Source organism: Heptranchias perlo, chromosome 33 (assembly GCF_035084215.1).
Source record: "Heptranchias perlo isolate sHepPer1 chromosome 33, sHepPer1.hap1, whole genome shotgun sequence".
NCBI lineage: Eukaryota > Metazoa > Chordata > Chondrichthyes > Hexanchiformes > Hexanchidae > Heptranchias > Heptranchias perlo.
The window spans coordinates 13390018-13412682 of record NC_090357.1 but is presented as its reverse complement, the minus strand read 5'-3'; the positions used below and the strand labels follow the sequence as shown (position 1 = coordinate 13412682).

At 41.0% G+C, this 22665-nt stretch overlaps 1 long non-coding RNA gene across 2 annotated transcripts in view; it reads right to left on the bottom strand.

Moving 5' to 3' along the window:
- Positions 1-1138: 1138 nt before the first annotated feature.
- LOC137301308 (uncharacterized) overlaps positions 1139-22665 on the bottom strand; it is a 39484-nt gene continuing 17957 nt past the window's right edge. For both annotated transcript variants that reach the window (XR_010958264.1, XR_010958265.1), the window contains exon 4: positions 1139-1526. This is a non-coding gene — a long non-coding RNA (uncharacterized lncRNA). The remainder of the gene's footprint in view (positions 1527-22665) is intronic.

Genomic DNA, 22665 nt, shown 5'->3' with positions numbered 1-22665 from the left:
AGACCAGTATGAAAAGGATGGCCATATTTCTCGAGTCAAATCTGCATCCTGTCACCTTAACAACATGAGACCTGAAAGTTTTTACTGTTGAATTGCTGAGAGTAACATTTTACAAATACTAATGGTGGCCATATTACATAGAATTTACAGCACAGAAACAGATCATTCGGCCCAACTGGTCTGTTCCGGTGTTTATGCTCCACACGAGCCTTCTCCCAACCTTCTTCATCAAACCCTATAAGCATAACCTTCTATTCCTTTCTCCCTCATGTGTTTATCTAGCTTCCCCTTAAATGCATCTTTGCTGTTCGCCTCAACTATTCCTTGTGGTAGCGAGTTCCACATTCTTACCACTCTCTGGGTAAAGAAGTTTCTCCTGAATTCCCTATTGGATTTATTGGTGACTGTCTTATATTTATGGCCCCTAGTTTTGGTCTTCCCCTACAAGTAATTTTATATGCCTCTATCAGGTCACCTCTCAGCCTTCTCTTTTCTAGAGAAAAAAGCCCCAGAATGTTCCTGATAAGTAGATTCTCTCAGTTCTGGTATCAACCTTGTGAATCTTTTTTGCACCCTCTTCAGTGCCTCTATATCCTTTTTATAATATGGAGACTAGAACAGTGCACAGTACTCCAAGTGTGGTCCAACCAAGGATCAATACAAGCTTTTCAATTCTATCCCTCTAGAAATGAACCCCAATGCTTGGTTTGCTTTTTTTAGGGCCTTATTAACCTGCGTTGCTACTTTTAGTGATTTACCCCTAGATCTCTTTGCTCCTCTACCCTATTTAGACTCTTATTGTCCAAGCAGTATGTGTATGTGGGTGTTGACTGAAAGCAAAGCCTACTGGGCAGTGATGAGCTCTGCAAACCCCTCCATCATGCAATCTTTCCGCAAGAAAGTCAAATACATTCCTCACAATTTATTGGCATTTGATCTCCAGTACATTCATAGCTGCAGACTAAATAGTTACTATGGATATTCTTACTATGTAATTGCTTTGCACATTGGAGGTAGAAGCTGCAGATGCCACAGACAGTGCCTTTTGCTCTGTGGTAATCTTCAGATGAGAAAAACCTTTTTCCTATTACAGGTTTGATGTTGTGTAACAAAATCTAAGGAATCTTACAACACCGGGTTATAGTCCAACAGTTTTATTTGAAAATCACAAGCTTTCGGAGGCTTTCTCCTTCGTCACAGACTATCAAAAGCCTCCAGTATATATTTCTGTATATTCTGTTCACGAACAGGCAAATGAACATCTGTATCCCTAGGTAATAGCGAATTAGCTGCATTCTGGGTGAGCCTGTGCCCAGAACTATCTTTGGCCTCCTGATACCTTCTGCTCTATTTGCCAAGTAATAGTAAGCTCTTCATCTAGTGAACTGTGCTCTACATCATTATCTTGGTGCATCTATATGGATGTCTCTATGTTGGTGTTGGATGACATTGGGAATGTCAACAGTTGCTTCTATGGCAAATGCTCTTCCTTGTTTCACCCCAACTTGTGCTTGGCTTCCCTTCACCTGAAGAGAGAGGAAATGGGACATTATAAGTAGAGGACACTTTGTTTATATTTCTATAATATTATACAAAAATATACCTCGATTATACAGATACTGTTCCTAAATAGTTATATCTCATGAGCGGTGTTACTGTTGTATTTACCAGTGAGCCTGCCTAGTCCTCCCACCTCAGAATGATCTATTTCTAGGAGGGTCTACAAGCCAATAAACTCCACCTGCTTCCAGATCCCTTTTTCATTACATTCCTATCTCACACATCACTCAGGGCACTTTACGCTCACCTTTCTGTAGCTCTTCATCTAGAAGAGTATGTCAAGAGAAGCCAATGGAAGATGTCAGAAGGAGCGTATAAATCACTTGGACATAAGATGACACATTCAATAAAAATCACATGGTGGCATTTTTCAGGCTCTCTAACAAACTCAGCTATCCAAACAATTGATGACATCTAAAAAAAGACTTGCATTTATACAGCACTTTGCTATATCTCTCAGAAACATCCCAACCGCTTCACACACAATTAATTACTTTGAAGTGGAGTGACTGTTATTATCTAGCAAAGCATGGCAGCCAATGTTCACACAGCAAGATCCCACAAACAGTAATTGGATGAATGACCTCTTAATCTGTTTCTTGTGTAGTTGCTTGAGACAGTAATGTTGGCCAGGACACCAGAACTCCCTGCCCTCAAGCACCATCTTTATTCAACATCACTCTGGCAACTTACATTGCCTGCTGGAAGAGCTTCTGCTAGTCTTTAAGGACAGCTCATTCAAAGGAACAATGCACCGCCACCTCTCATCATCATGGAATACATGCACCCATATGGGGGGAGTGTCCACGCCACTCTCATGCCTTCAACTTTCTTTTCTCTCTGTCCAAAGGAAAATCTTGCCCATAACTAATACCAGAGAAATGCAACTGGTGAAAACCCTCAGAACGCATGAGCAGGGGATGCTAGAAATCGCATGTGGACAGACAGGAGAGGCTGTGGAAGATGGTGAGGTTGGAGCCAAAGTACCAACAGAGGGTTGGTTAAAGCTGAGAAATGCTCATGATAGATAATGGCAACTTTTTGCATTTTCTCCAAGTTTTGCAATGCCTTAGCTGTTATTTCTTCAAGGGCAATGTCAGTGTGGGTGCACTAAGCAACCTCTTCTGTGTTTCACATCATAGGAGGTGCCTTGCAAGAAGAGGTCATCCACTCCGATGACCGCGCTGACACTTCCAGATCCGAATCTGCTGGCACATCCATCCATTCCTAACATTGAGTGCAAACATTCACAAAAAAAAATCAGGAAAAAAGTAAATGTTTATTTATTAAGGTTTTTTAAAGTCGTGTTAATAATATTTTTTGCTGGGGGAAATAAAATGTCCAGGTAGAAATAGGATTACCAATTGAGCTGGACTCAATTTAACAGTGGGGCAACAACAGTGACAGACTACACAAAGTTTTCAGAAATTGATCTGTGAGCCTTTAAAAACGGGCTGAGTCGAGAATTTCAGCCACAGGGTGTAATTATTACTCTGGATTGGGGATGTTAGACAGCTGCAAGATTAGTTGGCATCTTATAAACCTTAGATGTACAGAGTAAAAATATGATCTCGATTGTATATATGAAGGAGGATAAAGGACAAAGATTGGTCTGATTACTGTAATGTATTTAGACTGAATATCGGAAGTTCTGAGAAAATATTCTGTGCGCACACGACACATTTACATTAGTTATCTTATAGTGCCTAAGATTCAACAGGCACTGATCCTCCATATCAAGGTAGTTCTTTATGTTGTGATAGACCCGAGCTCTGGGAGGGTTTGTGCTGTGTGTAGTAAGCCATCTACCAAGACTATGCTCCTGGATAGCTATCCACTGCCATTCGTGGCACACTGAGAAACTTGACCCATTTTTAAAGGCTCATAGGTCAATTTCTGAAAACATTGCTGTAGTCTGTCACTGTTGCTACCCCACTGTTAAATTAACTCCAGCTCAATAGGCAATCCTATTTCCCCCAGCAAAAAATATTATTAACAAGACTTTAAAAGACCTTAATAAATAAACATTTACTTTTTTTCCTGATATTTTTGTGAATATTTGCACACAGTGTTAGGAATGGATGGAAAAGTCAGAATGATATCAGCAGTATGTATACTGCTGCATTTTACCTAGGTTTTCACCATTTTAGTGCACTATTCCATTGTCACTAGTTTTAGCACCCAGCAGAAGATAGTGGTTTAGTAATGGGTCGTGTCCATATCCTTGGTTGTTAATGGAAAGAATCCAAATCTGGGGTGGTGAAAGTATGAGCCTAACTTCCTGATGGTTTAGTGGTGAGTATGGGTCAAATTCCTTGTTGGTCTAGTGGAAGAATGTAATTGATTTTCTGCCAGTACTTTAAGTATAACTGCATGGTGGTCTACTTCTGGTATGGATCAAAGTCCCCGGTGATGTAGTGCTGAGTATATGATTGACTCCTTGACACTCTAACAGCAAAATGAATCTGATTCACTGGTAGTGGTATTCAGTCACATTTTCTGCTGAGTTATTGGTAGTGAAGTATTTAATTAATTGGTGGTCTAATGCTGAGTATATGACTGACTCCTTTCTGGTCTTGAAAAGAATGACTCTAGTGTCCTGGTGGTCACCACATTTATGACAAAACCACAACACTTCTAGAAAATGTAAAATCAGGTCCACACTTGTCAAGTGGTTAACCAATTTAGCCACCCTAAGAACTATGATTATTTTCTACTGCTACTGACTTGGATTTCCATTATTTGTACATGTGATCAACAGTATTTTTTGATGTTTGGTCTTGAAAGATCTAAGGGATGCATAGTCTAGTGGACAGGAGTGGCGATCTTGATTTACATTTCTACTAATCTGAGCAAATAGTGTCAAAAAGAATTCCTAAAATATGGTATTGTCATGTCCATTGCAGACTTCCAAAATGTATAACTGTTTTGCAACTTTTAGACTAGCATATCAATATTGAGGGATAATGATTGATTTGTTTGTCCAAAGCTTGTATATTAAACCTCAGTGCACAATCAATAGATCCTGGTCCTACATATGCACCTTCACTCAATTTACCTTCTGTACAATTTGGTGCTTCTCACATTGAAAGGAGAGAGCAGTATTCAATATTTTGCATACCAAGAGAGCAAAATTGTTCATAAATGAAATTACCAGCGTATATTGCTGAAAATCCAAATCTGAAATTGAGAGCTTTTTTTTAAAAGTAATGTGCTTTAAGAGTTGCTGATTGTCTTATCAAAAATAAATAAATATAACAATGCGAATAAAGATTCCAGTTCTATGTTAAGAACAATTGGATATAAACGGGTTAAATGCATTTAATGTAATGCTTTCTTATTAAACTACAAAAATAACTTAAAGGTTCTAAAACAATTGAACTTTGAAATATAAATTAGAGATTAATTTTAACCATCCATAGAGGTTAATGGATGTGGGGCTGTATTTAGAACTATTTACACAGAACTATAGCAGTGACATATTGGCTCGTGTTCAGAGTTGTTATTAAATGAACACAAATTGAAATACCAACAGAAATTGATATTTGACCTATAGACAAATTTCTGACTTTAGCTACATATCCTTATAAATGAAAATCCTAACATTACTGTTCAATTATCTCTCCATTCAGACACAAATAGGCACCTTACAAAACTAACATATTGGCAGAAACCACATCAAAATATGTTGCATCACTTGTGAAGATTGAGATTATCATGCAGCTCTCCTAACTGTTCTCATTCCAATGAGAAAAGATTCTCAAAGATTTTTCTTCATGAAGGTGGAGCAGAATTTGTTGTCATCCACAGTCAATGAGCATGTTCTTACAGCAAAAAAATGCATTGTGATAAATACCATATTTATATTCAGGCCTTGGATTTACTTCGAATTTACACTACCTTCTACTCCATAAATCATTAACATGGGCCCACTTTAAATCACATGACACTGGCTAAGGTGAGTTTCACTAAACAGTAATGTAAACTTCCCAAAGGGTAGTTTCCGTGCAATCTAGAATGTTGCATAGATGAACATAAGCAGAATTAATAATAAATGGCCTTACTTGGTGAATTTATTTCATAGCAGAATGAGAAACTGTGCCACAATGTTAACTTAAATATTTCTTTTATGCAAGTGTTCCAATTAAACAAATGACAGCGAAAATATTTGTTTTTGTTGTCATAAGCAATAACATGTCTTATAAGTGATCAGAAACTAAGATCATTAACATATCTTCTATAGTAAATTTGTATTATTTGATAAGAGGCTGCAGTTCTGGTGAATTTAGATCAATACTCGCACAAAAGTCTGTAAAATCTATTTAATCACGCTAGCTATATTTCATCCAAATCTGAACATCCTGACAACACTTATCACAAAGGGTCATAGAATTTGGTCCATGCATCAAATGAAATGTTAACTTTCGTACAAATACTTACAATTGATCATCCAACTAGGCAGAAGCACTCAATCAATAGCAAAAGACTGCTGCCTCTGTGCATAATCAACCATTTTTTATATTTTTCTCAAACTGGTGGACCTCCTTCACCCCCATCACTCAGAACTTAGACAATTGAAAAATCGGAACTATTTGTTGGAACTTACATAGATGTTGTAAAATAAGATGAAATTTACTGGAAATTTACACAGACTTCAAATCCCAGTGGCAAATTACTTTTCTCGGGATTCCTTTAACATATGCACATTGCAGAAAAACTGGGAGTGCTTGGTTTACAGACTAGAAAGATAGACAATGATACTGAACAATACTGCAGAGACAACTATGACCACAGGAATAGTAACTGAGCAAGTCAACCCAATATTACTTTGGATTCCCAACACAGAAGGTTCTGAGTTCAAATCCCAGCCTTGACTGATAATTATACTTGCTGACTGCACAATGGAAGCGTTTCATCAGTTTCCAAACTTTTTTATTTTTAGATAGAACAATTGCGCTCTTTCTACTTCAAGAGGGAGGAAACACTGAAAGAACCTAGCTCATGCCTCAGACTGGTTAGTTTGTTAGGGGTTTCTAACAGTCTGTTGAACTGCGTTCCCCAACATCCCATGAAAACTTCTCAAACTATTTCTTTCAAAGTTTCGAATAGATTTAGGCCAAAATTGATATTTATTGTGCTGATCAAACAGGTAGGAAACTTGTACAAGCTTGGAATTGCCTCCTCTTTGCCAGGAATGAGAATTCTAGACACACACTGTCTTTCACTTATAGGTATATTGGAGGAACTAGCACTCACAGACAATACATGCAAAGATGCAAAGGTTACGGAAAACCTTACATTACAGTTGCCAACCCTTGATTTCTCTAACTTTTCATTATAATGGTCCGGCTATTATACCTTTAGCTGTGGACCATTACATCATATACCTTCCATGACCTTTACCCTTAGTTTACATTAACTTCCATTAGCTCAGCATTCCAGTAACAATGGGGGTGATTTTAAACCCCAATAACAGGTGGGTTAGGGGCAGGTGGGAGTTGAAAATAGTTGTTTTTTTGGGTCACAACAGCAACATTTTTGGACTTGGCATTCCCAGTGGGAAGCCTGTACTTTTACTCGTCAACGTTAAATCCGGAAATAAAGTCGGGTTGCAGTTGCGTCCCAAAAAACAACTATTTTCAACTCTGACCTGCCCCCAACCCACCTGTTTTTGGGGTTTAAAATCACCCCCAATATCTTTATGGTAAGGTCTATGGCCTTCACTCATCCAATGGTGGGCTTAAGACATAGTATAAGCAGCCTGTCTAACTACATCTAGGGGAAAGGCAAATGCGACTTCTTATATGGTTGTAAGACAGACAGATATATCTACAAGAAGGTCAGATCTACACAAAGAACAGACAACTATCTTAATGACTCAAGCTTGTACCAGCCACGAAGGGTCCATGAGCGTCTGAGCTACTTGGACATGTTCCAGATACTGCTTGCTTCAGTAGCTTTCTGCAGACACTGTCTCTTAATCACAAAATGGAGTCCTCAGCACAAGATGGAACCTGAACACAATCTCACGTAATATAGCTTCCCTAACAAGGAAAGCTCTGCCCACAAACAAAATACACTCTTTACCATCACGGTTTCTGAGTCTTAGAACAATAAAATATCAACCCAGTTTACGCTGAACCTACAAACCAGCAATTAATCTATTACAGCACATGGGAAATTAATCCAAACCTGATTACAGGCATTCAGTAACTGACATGTACTATATTTAGATTTTTCATTTTTTTTTAAGTTTCAACACTTCTATACTTAAGTCATAAAACCAGGATAGTATGTGTCATACACTGATGGCCACCATCAACGATGCACCATGACTAACTGGCAGGATGTGCATTTCTGTGGGATGCACTCGCTCTTTCCAGTGCTTCCTCCCTCTTGAGTTACAGAGAGCTCAGCTGCTGGACAGCATCCCATCTAAAACAAAAATCAGGAAACTGACAAAACTCTTCCGATGGGGGCCGACAAGTATCATTACCAGTCAAGGCTGGGACTTGAACTCAACTCTCTGGGTTGGGAATCCAAGGTTATATTGGACCATCCAGCTCAGGTTGCATTTTATTTAAAGCTCAGTTCTTTTTTAAGCCTACGTACAATACAGCCATAAATGTGATTTTATATATATTAAGACTATCAGTTAAAATGTCAAATCCCTGGGATGAAAGGGATCTTGAAGCTATAATAAGAGCTACATCTTACAAAAATATATTTAAAAATAACAAAAATATTAATATGTATGCCTATTCATATTTTTGCAATATGTAATACATATAATATGATGCAGGAATTCAATTGATCGGTCCTGATGGTGTCCTAAACCATTGAAGTAAAGCACAAATTATTTATGAACATAAACACAACTCTAACATTGAATTACTGCCTGCCGTTATGAGTATTTATAATATAAAAGTTTGTATTAAAAATTACCTTAGCTTTTCTTAATGTTATATTACAGGTACATTGAGCTCAATAGAGATGGCTTGATGTTAGCTGAAAGAGTAAAGACCTGAAGGTACTTTAGCATTAGGAAGTACTCTTGGGTAGTAGATTACCAGGAAATAACTAAATGTTGCATTATATGTAACTCAGTTTTCATCATGCCTTCACTCTTCTTTGTTTATTATAGTTTACAACCCAACCTCTCCCAAGGCGCATTATAAAGAGGGGTCATTGTATACAAATAAATTATTTTCAATTGTCAGTTGAACTCTGCTCTAAATCGAATCAATTTCTAACTTCACACTCTCATTTCCATTTGTATGTAATGAGTTAACATGAAAAATATTTCGATTTTTAATTATACATTATTTCAAATCTTTTAAAGTATTATAAGTTGTGAATTAAATCATTTTACATTAGTTCAATATTCTGAATATGAAATCTCACTTGTAATTTTTAATTTACTGTCACAGAACAAATAATTTAAAAATAATGACACAGAATGTTATAGTTAATGACTTAGCACATCTCTGTTTACAAATCAACAAAAATATATACTTTATTTCACATAAAGCACACAGTCATGGGCTCAATTATATAAATATCCCAGTGTATCTATATACCTCTTCATTTATAATATCTACTGAAAAACTCTCCCTTTAAATCAGAAATATTAGGAAAAGACAAAGGGCATGATTTTAACCCCGAAGAACAGGTGGTTGGGGTCGGGGAGGGCAGTAAAAATGTTAAAAGTTTGCAGCGGGAACGAGTCCCGGCTCCAATGCCCTGAAAAATGAGTTTCACCCAAACACATCTAGATGTGCAGGTGCTTCAGAAACCCAGAAGTCCCACCGGCAATTAAAACCGGCGGGATGACATTTAAAGGGGGAATTAAGATTGTTGAAGTACATAAATCAATTAAATTTGTGGGAATTGAGGCAGACAAACGATTTTAACTCCGCCTGAACATTGTCTCTGGTGGCCTCTGAAACACGCCATGGAAACTGAGGCGAGTTCCAGCCGGCAGCCATTTGGACATTTAAACTAGTGATTGACACATGGGGATAAAAGGTGAGCTTTTGCAGCAGGGCAAGCAGTTCCCTCAGACAAACCTTTGGCTGGGAGTTCTTTGTGAACAAAGAAATCTCAGTTTAAACAAAATCAGAATTCATCTGTCCAGACATGCTTGCCTGCATTTTAGACCCCCTCAAACTGACTCCATCAGGATAGGGGGCGCAATGGAATTATTCAGCACTACATCTGAGGAGAAGGCACAACAGCATCCATGCCAGGCATGGCGTGCAGTTCTGGGAGTTGCAGCTCCACAAGACAGAGGTGCGCCACAGGGACATGCACAAAAGCAGAGAGGGGAACAACGGGGGGCCCGACGTCGCAGGAAGCACTACTCTCGTGAGAGGGTCTACAGGCAGAGGCTGAGTTTCCTGGACCTCTCTGAGGAGCAGTGCCTACGAAGGCTCAGATTGAGTAGCCAGGTAGTTGCAGACATCTGCAGCCTCCTTCATGCAGAGCTGCTCCCGACTGGGCCTGGTGGCAACACATTGCTCGTCGCAATTAAAGTGACCGTTGCCCTCAATTTCTTCGCCTCCAGATCCTTCCAGGGCGCCATCAATGACATCAGCCAGACTGAGAGAGCAGGGGGTTTCCACTCTCTGGCTGGCTTGCCAGGGGTACAGGACACAATTGATTGCACACATGTAGCAATCACCTCCACATGAGCCAGGAATGTTCATCAACAGAAAAGGATATCACTCCATCAATGCACAGCTGGTTTGCGACCACCAGAAGAGGTTTCTGCAAGTGTGTGCCAAATTCCCGGGCAGCTGCCATGATTCTTTCATTCTGCGCGAATCCAACATCCCAGCTCTCTTCCACGCACAAGTCACACTTAAAGGCTAGCTCCTTGGAGACAAGGCTTAGCCGCTGCAGACACCTGTGAGGAACCCCACCAGCGAGGAACAGTAGTGGTACAACGACAGTCACCTTACCGGCAGGTCTGTCATTGAGCAAGCCATAGGAATGCTGAAGATACGCTTCAGGTGCCTGGATCGATTTGGGAGATCCCTTCAGTATGCACCAGCGAGGGTGCGTAGAATAATAGCCGTGTGTTGTGTCCTGCACAACATCTCTCAACAGAGAGGGTGACCGGTGCATGAGGTCCCATGCGCTCCAGAAGCAGCCACAACTGCCATCAACATTGAAGAAGATGAGGATGAGGAGGACGACGATGGGCAAACCATCGGCAGAGCAGCGTCTCATCCGGCTGCTCGTCATGCCAGGGAGTCAATCATATTTGATAGATTCTCATAGGGAGATCCGCATAGTGACTACAGCCAACTACTCAGACCACCTGTAATGACCACTACAACCACATCACCAACCCCCCTTCGCCAGGTTGCACAAAACAGACCTACAACAACACATACACCCATTGCAAATGCACTCAATGGGTGGCATTAAGTCTCGCCGTTCAGGAGCAACCACATGAAAAAGCGCTTTCACAAAAGGAACTCAAGAATAGGCAAGACGTGGCAGTGGTGGTGAGAATCATGATATTTAATGTGATGTTAACATAAACCAATTATAAATAAAAAACATGACAGTCTGTCAGACACCCTTGTGCATTCCCTTGGTGATTACAAACCTTTGACTTCCTCTTCCTATAGTTTCTATGTGGTACATCCCCTGTGGCTGCAACAGAGGTAATGGCAGGTTGTTCAGATTCATGCCCGGACTAGTTAGATGCTTTCAGCCTACACCCTCTGGGTTCTGGAGCCAGTGAGGGCCCCTCCACAGACTGCTCCACCTGCACCTGTGCAAGGGTAGACTCTGCCACCTGCAGAGGAGGCAGCATTGCAGGTACTGGTTGGAGGGAGGTCGGGGCAACAGGTGAGACGTGGGAGCGCTTTGAGTGGCGTCCCCACTTCCATATCCCCTTTCGTCATCATCCCACTCCATGGCCAGGGCCACATCACTCTGGACAACAGTTTGGAGGACATTTGTGATGCCTTGTAAGGCCAGTGCTAATGTTTCTGTCTTCTAAGGCAGCAGAATGTTGTTCATCCTGAGTCCGCACAGCCATTGTCAGGGCCTGAATGGACTCATTTGTGAGCTGTAATTGAAACTCAATGGAGGCTGCCTTTCTCTCCATCGCAGACATTCCCGCACTTACCTGCGCCACCAATCCACTAGCGATGAAGTTGGACTCCTCCATCCTCTCCGCTATTCTGAAGAGTATGCATGGCACGTTTTGCACTCCCTTGCAAAATTGCTCCTGTACCTCTATCATTCTCCTTCTCAAGGATGATCCCCAGGGCTCAGCATCTGTGCCAAGTTGAGCAGAACTCGGAGAGGTGTGCGGCCACTGACATGGAATCCCCACCGCTGCCCCTTGCACCAGTGTCTGTTTGTGCTCACTTGTGTGTGGTGACTCACCAGGTGACAACCCAACTACCTCTCTAATAGGACCCACCGAGGTGAGAGTATCTGCGCTGGTGAATGGCCCGCTAAGATGTGACGGTGCCCCCTCAGAGGTAGGGAGCTTCTCTGAAGAATCGCCCTCGTCCACGTCTTCAGTCCATGACGGCCCTGGAAGAGAACATACAGCAATATTAAGAATCATCGCAGAAGTAATGTTGCGATGAGCAACTGAGCTGTGCAACAGATCAATCATTGAAAACATTAATCCATGTTGTGTGTGAGGGATGTTAAAGTTCTGTCACCAGATGTTTGTCGGGTGCCAGTGTCGGCCTCGACCCTTACGGCCAGGCACTCCAACATCCGGCTCATCTTCAATGCCTCCTCCTCCACTCTGTGAGGGCCACAGTTTCTGGAGGTCCCCCTCCAGTCCTTGCCCTGTCCCTGGCATTTTCCTACAAGGGGAGAAAGTTCAGACATGTGAGTGAGTGAGGGTGACATGGTCACCCAATGGATGCATTGTTTTGGGTTAGGATGACAATGAAGCAGATGCATCAGAAGGTGACTATCAGACAGATTGATCACACTGCATCAGGTTTGGGGTGAGTGGGAGAGGTGGGTGCACAAATTGGGGGGTGAAGAAGTGCACAGAAAGTGAAAGCAACTTGAAACTGAGCCTTAAGTGGGTGTGAGGAGCGATATTATGGAGTAGACTTCGCAGGGCAGTGTGAGGGGGCGTAATGTTCTTCGTAGAATGCAGGTCAAGCAGTAATTGTACTCACTTTTCCTAACCTGGTTAGGTCAATAAATCTCTTTCTGCATTGCAGCCACCACCGGGACACTGTGCTCCTGCAGCTGACCTGGTCTGCCATCTCCAGCCGTGCCTTCTTTGTGACAGAACCAGATTTCTTACTCCTGTCTGCTGGATAAAGCACCTCCCTCCTGTCTCTCACTGCACTCAGCAAGGTCTCCAGGGCGGCATCAGTGAACCCAGGTGCTGGCTTGGCTCTGGAACGTTGCATATTGATTGTAGCCTCCTTTCTCCTTCAAAATGCATTGTTGAAGTGGTCCTTTAAATAATGGGCTTTAATCTGCCATGCGGGTGCGCCGTACACCTGTTGCGCAACTTGAGAATGCCCCAAAAGTTCAGCAAAGTGGTTTCAGTTTAGTCGCGATCGCTCGGGAAACCGCATGATTTTTTTCTCCAGGTTTCCCGCCTGATTATTGACCCCAAAAAAGTTCAACTGTCTTCCCAGCCAGATTGCCTGCATAGGTTCCAATTCTCAGTCCTGAACTATTAATGGACATTAGCCATGCTAGGACTCCATATGGAACCTGTTATTTTCTTCTGCAGTAGTTGTGCTGCCCAAGTTGTTCCCTTTCAAACAATGGCATCTTCTATGCAGGTGGACCACCTGCACAGAAGATGCTCTTGACTCTTCCCAAATTCCCAGTATGTTGCAGTGTGGGAGGTCTACTTCTCGTTAATCCAGCTGTTCTTCGGTCTTTGATCAGGCAGCATGGTTAGTTACATAGAGCTCTGACATTCAATATCTCCCCAAAAAGGAAGAGGGGAAAAGTTAAATACTTCTTAATCCCCACTGGATCTTTCAAGAAACTATTCTGTAACAGCATTTCTTGTTCCTCCAGCAGAACTGTTTCTCGTGGAATATTCTGCCAAATGATCCTGCACAGATTCAAAGGCAGAGCTGGACACAGCTCGTGTGTTATTGTGTGAACAATCCATTACAAAAAGAGATTGCATTAAACAAAAAGCAGAAACACATACACTAACCTTGTTAACAGATTATGTTCACAGCAGTAAAGGTGACACAGTTGACTTCTGTGTAGTATATATCCTATCTTACAAAAACTAGAATTTCTGATTCATTTCGATAGGATCCTGCTCTATATAAGATCAATCCACTTAGTATAGAAAAAAATGTCAGGTCAAGCCAGGCTTATATTTTGGGGAAAGGAAATAATATTCCAGATTTCTTTAATTCTTAAGACTTTGTTTTAAATAACAACCTTACCAAGAACCTTGACTGAGAATGTGGGCAGGACATGTCCGGATGAGAGTGAAATTCTGATTAAGCTATTAAATAGGTGATTACATATAATACTAGCTGTAATTAGTGAAGCTTGGCTTAAAGGCACCACAGGCAAGGTAAAGCACTTAGTGATGCAGGAATTATACATGACATTGGGACAAAGCTGCAGCAAGACAAGGCAACAATGAGAGGACAGCCTTTTGTAGATGATGAATGGAAAATAATTGAGGTTATTTAGCTGAATAATTACCTGAACTGTTGTAGGTAAGTGCATGCATTTCACAACCTGAAACTCAATTAAGAATTCCTGATCAACATATTTTTTTTCCTGAAAGTAAAAACTGTCCCATGAAACCGAGAAATGTCTAAATGTTTGTTTAGATCATTTTTCTAAATTATACAACTTTATTAAAACTTGCCTGCATTGGCTAATTCTTTCATTATAACCACACTTTCTCTCTCATTATATACAAATGACAAATTTTCAAATGTGGAAGTATAATGTCATGAAGATGAATTTAGAAAACGGTACAAAATCATTAGATATAATAGGATCATTTAAAAGATCAAAGGAAATAGTTCACAAATGATTTGATTAGAAGAGAAGAAAACTGCAACTCAGTATTTTGAGTGTAAATTAATCAACTCAGTGTCTAGAAAATGTGCTCTTTGGATATTAGGATATAAATCCTTAATGCATTTGTATGAAGTTTCTTTGTCTGTGACATTAGCGGAGGCATTATTCTATTTAAAATAAACAGGTTAATGCACCATTAATATTGCAGACAAAGGAATGTAATATGAACACGTTAAGCAATTGTATACTAATAGTCAAAGACTTCAAGGAATAGATGCATTCTATTAGGGTCAGTTTTTACTTCTTCTGTGTACTTGCTTACAATCTGTATTTCAAAACCTTCTCTTTATGTGAAGTGCTTGATGTCAAACCAGTGAGTCCCTCACTGAGTGCATCAAATTTTATGTTGCTGATCATACCGGGAGAGCGACAATCTCGATGTCCAATAGCCTTTTGATGACATTAGTTGTGTTAATGTAACAGGAGCACTATATAAAGGTTATCATCCCATTCCCAATTGAACCATGGCCAACCTGAACTTACCAAATCATAAGGACCTCCAGAATCTTCCAAAGACACGCCTGACATCTTGAGCCTTTTTGGGATCGAGCTAATGCTCTTGAAGCATCCTCATTTAATCCTGAGGCATATTGAAAAGAGTTCTGGAGCAAATGATATTGTCCCCAGTGAACACCTGAATGCCGACCCTACAAAAGAATTCCCAGGCTTCAACCTACCCCAGAAACAATAGTCTGTATTGAACCATTTCAGAACATTGCATGGCAGATGCAATCATTTCTTACACCTCTGCAAGATGAGAGACAACACACAATGACTGTTGACACCAGTCACAAACTATGGACCACATTGTAAATCAAGGCCCGCTTCGATTGTTTGCTGGCAGCATTTCAGACTTACACCATGCCACTGGCTCACCAATCTGGACTTGGATATTTGAATGCTGCTATTCACCTCTCTTGCCATATGGTATTTCCATACTGAGTGCATCTGCTATCCAGCGTCCATGAAAGATCAAAGGATTTTTAACCTTTTTTTAAACCAGCCCCTACCAACCTTTTGCTACAAGCAACAAAATGATAGTATCTGTGATAGTTCAGCAAAGGCAGATAGACCTAAAATGTACTGGGCTTAATCCTTTGTCTGTGCTGAGTTAACATATCTCAGGCGGTAGTAGTAACTTCAGTGCTAATGGTTGGGGTTCCTGCTCCTGATCACTATCCAATGATCACTGCTGGAAGTAGAAGTGTGTGGACATTGGATAGAGGTTTGGATGTCATGTCATTGTGGTGAAATAGTCGACTGACAAGCACTATTGAGACTCATGAAGAATTGGCACTTGGGCAAGGACAGTTGGTACCCCTGGAATTATAGACGAGCAAGGAGTCAATGCCTTTGGGAGAGTAAAAGGAAAAGGGACAAACTGAGCAAACTGTAGTGAAGATTGGGTTAAAAAACAGAAGTGAAGGTCTCCCAGTTGGATTAGAAACAAACCAGGCACACAGATATAAACACTGGTTAGAAGACATATTCTCTGACTTCCTCTGGCTGAACTCTTGATGTCTTCCTGCAATGCAATATTTTGCTGTATTTTCTTCATTTAACTGCAAAATGAATTTTAAAGAATCAAGTTTTCAAATGGTAAAGATGTGGTGTATTTTAATTATTGATTTACCAAAAAAAGCATCTCTAACCACCTGGAATTACAGGCTGCTAATTTTGAGATGTGCTTGAGAATCAACACATCAACTGAGGTGGGGGGGATGAAGGATTTAGTTTATGATGAGTGCAGTAGTGTAGTCGTTATGTTACTAGACCAGTAATCTAGAGAACGTGAGTTCAAATCCCACCATGGCAATTTTACAATTTGAATTCAGTCTTTTTTTAAATCTGGAAATTAGTAAAAGTGACCATGAATTTGTCAGGTTGTTGCAAAACCCAGCTGGTTCACTAATGTTCTTTAGGGAAGGAAACCTGCCTCCTTACCTGGTCTAGCCTATATATGACGCCAGTCCCATACCAACATGAGTGACTCTTAACTGCCCTCTGAATTGATCTAGCAAACCACTCGGTTGTATCAAACCGCAACAGAAGGTGGCCATCACCACCTTCTCAGGGAAAGTAGGGATGGCCGATAAATGTGGCCTTGCCAGCAACCCCCACATCCCGAGAATGAATAAAAAATGATGTGGTACACTTTAAAAATGGCACTGAATAACAATGTTGAAATCATCCAATCTGTTCTGGTTCATTTTAATGCAGTTAATGGATTTTTGTTTTGCAGATGTGTGTAATTAATTTTGTCAGTTGGTTATAAATATATACGGCTTTTATATAACAAAGCAGAATAATTACTCCAGTGGGAATAATGGATGTTTCATTTTCAGCAGGTCTTGTGTAGTACATTTATCAGTCTGCCTGCCTTAAATGTATATTGAATTTGGCATAATATTAAGCAGTGAGTGGGCTGGGATTTCAAAAACTGAGGGCATGCATATAGTTGAAATTTAAGTTTAAATGTCTCAACAAAGAATGTTCGGATTATAACTATTTACATAAACCTTCCCCAGATGTTAATTTTGTGCATCAAATACCAAAATCTCCATTTACTATTGGTTCTGGGCTCAAACTACAGCTCATTTGCCAGCATTACAAAACTGTCATGGATCTTATTTTTCTTTAATTAATATCTTGCTTCCTTTCTTAAGGTTAGAATAGATAGTTCTAAATTAAATTTACTTTGACAACAGGTCACACCATCGCAGCCAGACATACGTACATGACCGAAAACGTGATCAGCATTTCAAACATCATTGCTGACTGATTACATTCAGATAGCTCAAATGCACCTACTTCCCAAAAGGCAATTAAAGATTGTTCAGACGCTCGTAACTTATAAACCATTGTGATGTCAACTCACGAAGAAGGGAAAAGAAAAGGGAACAGGAAAAGGAAAATGAAAATGAAAAAAAAAGAACTTGCATTTACACAATGCCTATCATGTCCTCAGAATATCCCAAAGCATTTCACAACCAACAAGTTATTTTTGAAGTACAGTTGCTGTTGTTATGTAGGCAAACTCAGCACCTAATTTGTGTACTACCTGGTCTCACAAGCAGCAAATGACTGAATGTTCAGTTAGTCTGATTTTGGTGGTGTTGCTTGGCAGAGGAATATTAGCAAGAACATCAGGAGTACTCCCTGTTCTTCTTCAAATAGTGCCATGGGATCAATTACATCCATCTGAACAAGCAGATAGCCTCAGTTTAACATCTCATCTACAAGATGGCAGGGTAGATTTTAACTATCGGGAGTTCGAAATTCAGGCTGCCCAATCCTGCCAGCGGGAAGGCCTGGTCCATTTTGAGGACCAGGCCTCATTATCATACCGCTGGTGAGCTGTGGGCACCGGACGAGTGTCCTGCTGCAGTTCGCCAGCTCCGAGAGTGCAGTATCAGGTGGCCAGGAGGTTTTTTGGGAGGGGAGGGGGTGGCCTGGGTCAGTAGCAGCCAACATTATTCTTGTGGAGCTCTGAATTGCACTCCTACTCCTCCTGGCCCTACAAATATAATTTTCAACGTAACTTTTTGGTGTCTCTTCTGCTGTGGAAGTGGATGGAGTGTGCATAGTGCATCCTCTGTCCAGTTGTCCGTCAAAGTTGCAATCGAGGTCCTATGTATGTCATAGGACCCTGATTTACATATTATTCCTGAATAATATGTAAATATCAGGCCAATCAGGTCTGTAAATGACCTGAAGTACCTGTTCAATTGCTTCAAGTGGCACCCCGCTGGCTTTAATTGCCTGTGGGTGTCCTACATGCGGGGGCTGCGCGCGCATGTCAGCGCGTCACTGGGGAACCCGGAAGTGGGCGGGTTGGAGCCGGGCTCCGGACTCGCCCCGGGAATCCCCGATTTTCGCAGACCCCCCCGCCACGAACGCACCCACTCGGGATGCGAAAATCGAGCCCATGGTGCTGTCCAATAGACTGAGCAGTCAGCTCCATCAACACCATAGTGGCGCCCATCATCATGGAGCCTCTCCTGACAGCTCTCACAGCTGCCATGGAAGCTCAGACGGCTGCCATCTTGGCTTTGGGGGCCACTGTTAACATTGGCTTCCAGGGCGTCACCTCACTCCTGCACCCTGTTCTCGAGCAGAGTCATAGGAGTGCTGAAGTCCAGTCCCAGGAGAGTGGCCTTGAGTTGTTGCATTGTTTGATGAATTTGTTTTTTGTTCTGGCTTTGGTGGTGTTGTTTTTCGTTGTGGCGAAGTGAGGGCAAGAAACATAAGGCTCGACTAAAGGAAGGCAATCAGATAGTAAGGATGGTGGCGATCAGGATTGTGGGACTGTTGATGTTTTGGGGATGGGAGGGATGGTTTAGGTGAAGTACTCTTTGATTAGCTGCTCTCCCAGAGTCCTGGCAGCGAGGAGCACTAGTGATTGATGCCTTTCCTCGTCTTCCTCTTCATGCTCCTCCTCTTTGTTGAAAGGCATTTTATTTAAACCTCTGGAAGCTACTAATTATTGCAATTATTGCTTTATTAAATTTAAACATAACTGGAGCTCTCTGTGAAATCCTTACAGTGAAAAACGTATAGAGATTAGGCTACTAAATGATTCTTACTTTTATAGAGAAGAATGCTCACCATATGTTTAAGTTGATAAGACTGACTGTTCATCACAGATGACAACACATGTGCAAAGGGCAATAACCTCATCAAGATTCAGGCAAATCTCCTCTATTAGGTCCTGATGGTAAGAGCATACTGTTGAACTTGCCAAAGACCCAAGATTTTATAGCAAGCAAACAGAGGACACTTTCATCCCATCAGTCTAGGCTAATGTCAGACCAAGGTTCAAGAGGTGAAAAGCCAAAATTTAACAACCATTCCAAGTGGATCAGAATATTCAACATTAATGACTCAGCAGAATGCATATGTGATTACTACTAGAAATCTATCTAAAGACTTTATGCACGACATTCCAAATATTTGGCCCTAAATTCTATGACTTTATTGGTAACAAAATATTTTACTGAACTCTAGATGTGTTACAGATTCCTGGAATTTGTCCATGGTCGTCATTGATGAAGAATTAATTTAACACATCTGCCATTTCCTGATTTCCCCTTAATATTATTACCCAACTTGTGCCTTAAATGACCTATCTGGCTTTTAACATTCCATCCACTTCATACATAGCTAAAAAAAATCTTTTGATTTTTGATGCTGTCCACATGCTGCCTTTTTGTTCTGCAATTCTTTCTAGCATTCTATGTGGTGTTTAATCAAAGGCAGTCACTTTAGTCATGGGGGTAATTTTTATCTCCACTGCTTGGGTGGTAAACTGATGGAGTGGATTGCCCGTCCATTATAGAACCCACCCGACTTTCATTTCCATTCATCTCAATCAGGTAGGTTCCATAATTGCCAGGCGATCTGCTCCATCCGTTTGCTACCTAAGTGGTGAAGGTGAAAATTACCCCCATGGCATTTCCTAATAAACCATCCCCTTATATGCAATAGCTCACAGTGGACTAATTCAAAATAGATTATTTATTTTTCAAATGCATTTATCTTCAAAAGTAATCAATTAAAATGTGAATATGTTCTAGCTAAAATAACAATACATGTTAAATTGTACCTAACATGTCCACCCAACTTTGACGGTCAAGCACCAACCAATTTTAATATGAGATTTAGTTTTGTTCAAATGGGGGTCTCTTCAACTGCTCATCACATCAGTTTGGCTCACTCTTGTCTCAGAGTCAGAAGGTTGTGGGTTCAAGCTGTAAGACTTGAGCACATCATCTAGGCTGCCACTGCAGTGCAATACTGATGGAGGGCTGCATTGTCAGAGGTACTGTCTTTTAGATAAGGCATTCAACTGTGGCCCCCTTCTGCTTGCTCAGATGGATGTAAAAGATATCGCAGCCCTGTTTAAAAAAAGAACAGGAGTTCCCCAGTATCCTGTCCAACATTTATCTGTCAATCAATGCCACCAAAACAGACTAACTGGTTATTAATATCATTTATTGTTTGTGGGGTTAGGGATCTCTCTGCGCACAAATTCGCTGCCATGTTTGTCTACAAAACAACAGTGACTACTCTTTGAAAATAATTGATTGTCCGTGAAGCACTTCAGGATGTGCTGAGGACATGAAAGTCACCACATTAATACAAGTTCTTTCTTTATCATATAATCTACTGCATAATCGACCAAGTACCAGACATCCCTGAGAGATTTGGCTCTGCTAGCCGATGGGTCAGGATATACATCAGATACTTTCTACTGATTAGCAAAGTTCCATAACCCCAATGGTCCTGTCTGCAACCATAATCAGTGCAATAAACTTCTGCTGTAGTCAGACTCAATTACTCGTTATGGAATGAAGATGTTGGCAGAAGAATCTGCTAAGCAAAGCACCAAAATGCGTCAGGATATATTTCTTGTCAATGAAGAAATAACTAACTTGACAGCTCTCTGCTACTTTATTTATCTGTTACTTTATTTATCTGCTGCAATCTGTCAACCTCTTTCACAGGCAAGCAGATACCTTCCGTGGCTCCAGAAATAATTGGGTACCTACTTTGAATCCCATCACATTTTTCTCCAAAGCTGTGTTCAGTGGATTGTCTTTGGATGGGTTTCCACTCCATGTGACTGGAGCTTGTAATTTAATGGGCTGTCTCATCATTACATTAGTTTGCACAATTGAGTGTGACAATAATGGCAGTATTCTTTAAAACTGAAAGGATGATAAGTTTCATGATAAGTTTGAGTGGCTTTGACTCTGAACAGAAGGGGAGCTTGGTTTCAGAAATTGTATTTTGCTGCCTTTGGAGCCAATTCAGCAGTTTTCTATTTGTCCCTGGAGCCAATGAAAATGTTTCATGTGGTCAGAGTTGGCTCCATGGTCCCAATTTAGGGGCAAACTACAAGCTTGTTTCCAATGTTTCTTTATTAAAATGTGTCCAGTTTGCATTACATTCAGACTCGAAATACTAACTCCACCCATTCCGAATAACTGCACTGTCAGGCAGTAGCTGCAACAGAAAATACTTGAAGCTACTAACGAAACTGATGTTGCTATTAGAAAATCCCATTTTCTCAGTGGGCAAAGCACCACTGTGATACTGAGCCATACAAATAGGGTGGGCCCAGGTTCGATCATTGATCTGGGCTGAGTTAGTTTATCCCAGCTGTTGTGGTAGTGAAGGTGCTGCAATTAACCTTCACAATCCAGGACCTGCGATGTCCCCCATCCATCACTGAATAGCTTGTTGACATGCACTGTGTAGACTCAAATGTAAAGACTGGCCTTGTGGTGAGGCACCCATTGCGAATGGAACTATATCCAAGAATGAGTCATCGGCTTCAAAGGGGAAGAAAATTGGAAAATAAAAATTGGAGTTGGAGACCTAAGTTTAACTAAATCCAAAGATTGACTTCAGATTCTCCCAACATGTTCAAAACTACCCCAGGCTGCCCACCGTGAAGCACATAGAAGCTCCTTGATATTTCTAAGGAAACCTCGATAGTGTATTGGCATATTCCATAACTTATTATAGCCTGTCGGTACATCATCATGCTCAACACCATCAATAACTATTCCATTGCTTTCTTCTAAAGTAAAGGACTGTAAACGTTAATAGAAATGGGTTAAGACTGAACAGGTTGTTATTTGCTTTCATGAAGGAGGATAAATTAGAAAGTGTGACACTGCAAATGGTTTCTTTTTAACTATCACCAAAATTTGAGATAAAGTACAAACCAGTCATGTTGACTTCATCCCACCGAGAATATACTGGAAGAATGGGGTCAATTTTCGGATGGCCGAGCGGGTGCTTTCGTGACGGGGAGGCTTCTAAAATTAGGGATTCCCAGAGGGGGTCCGGAGCCCGACTCCAACACGCCCACTTCCGGGTTCCCCAATGACACGAATCGGTGTGCGCACAGCCCCCGCATGTGGGACTCCTACCGGCAATCAAAGCCGGCGGGATCCCACTTCAGATCATTATCTGGGTACTTGAAGTCGTTTACAGACCTCATTAGTTGGA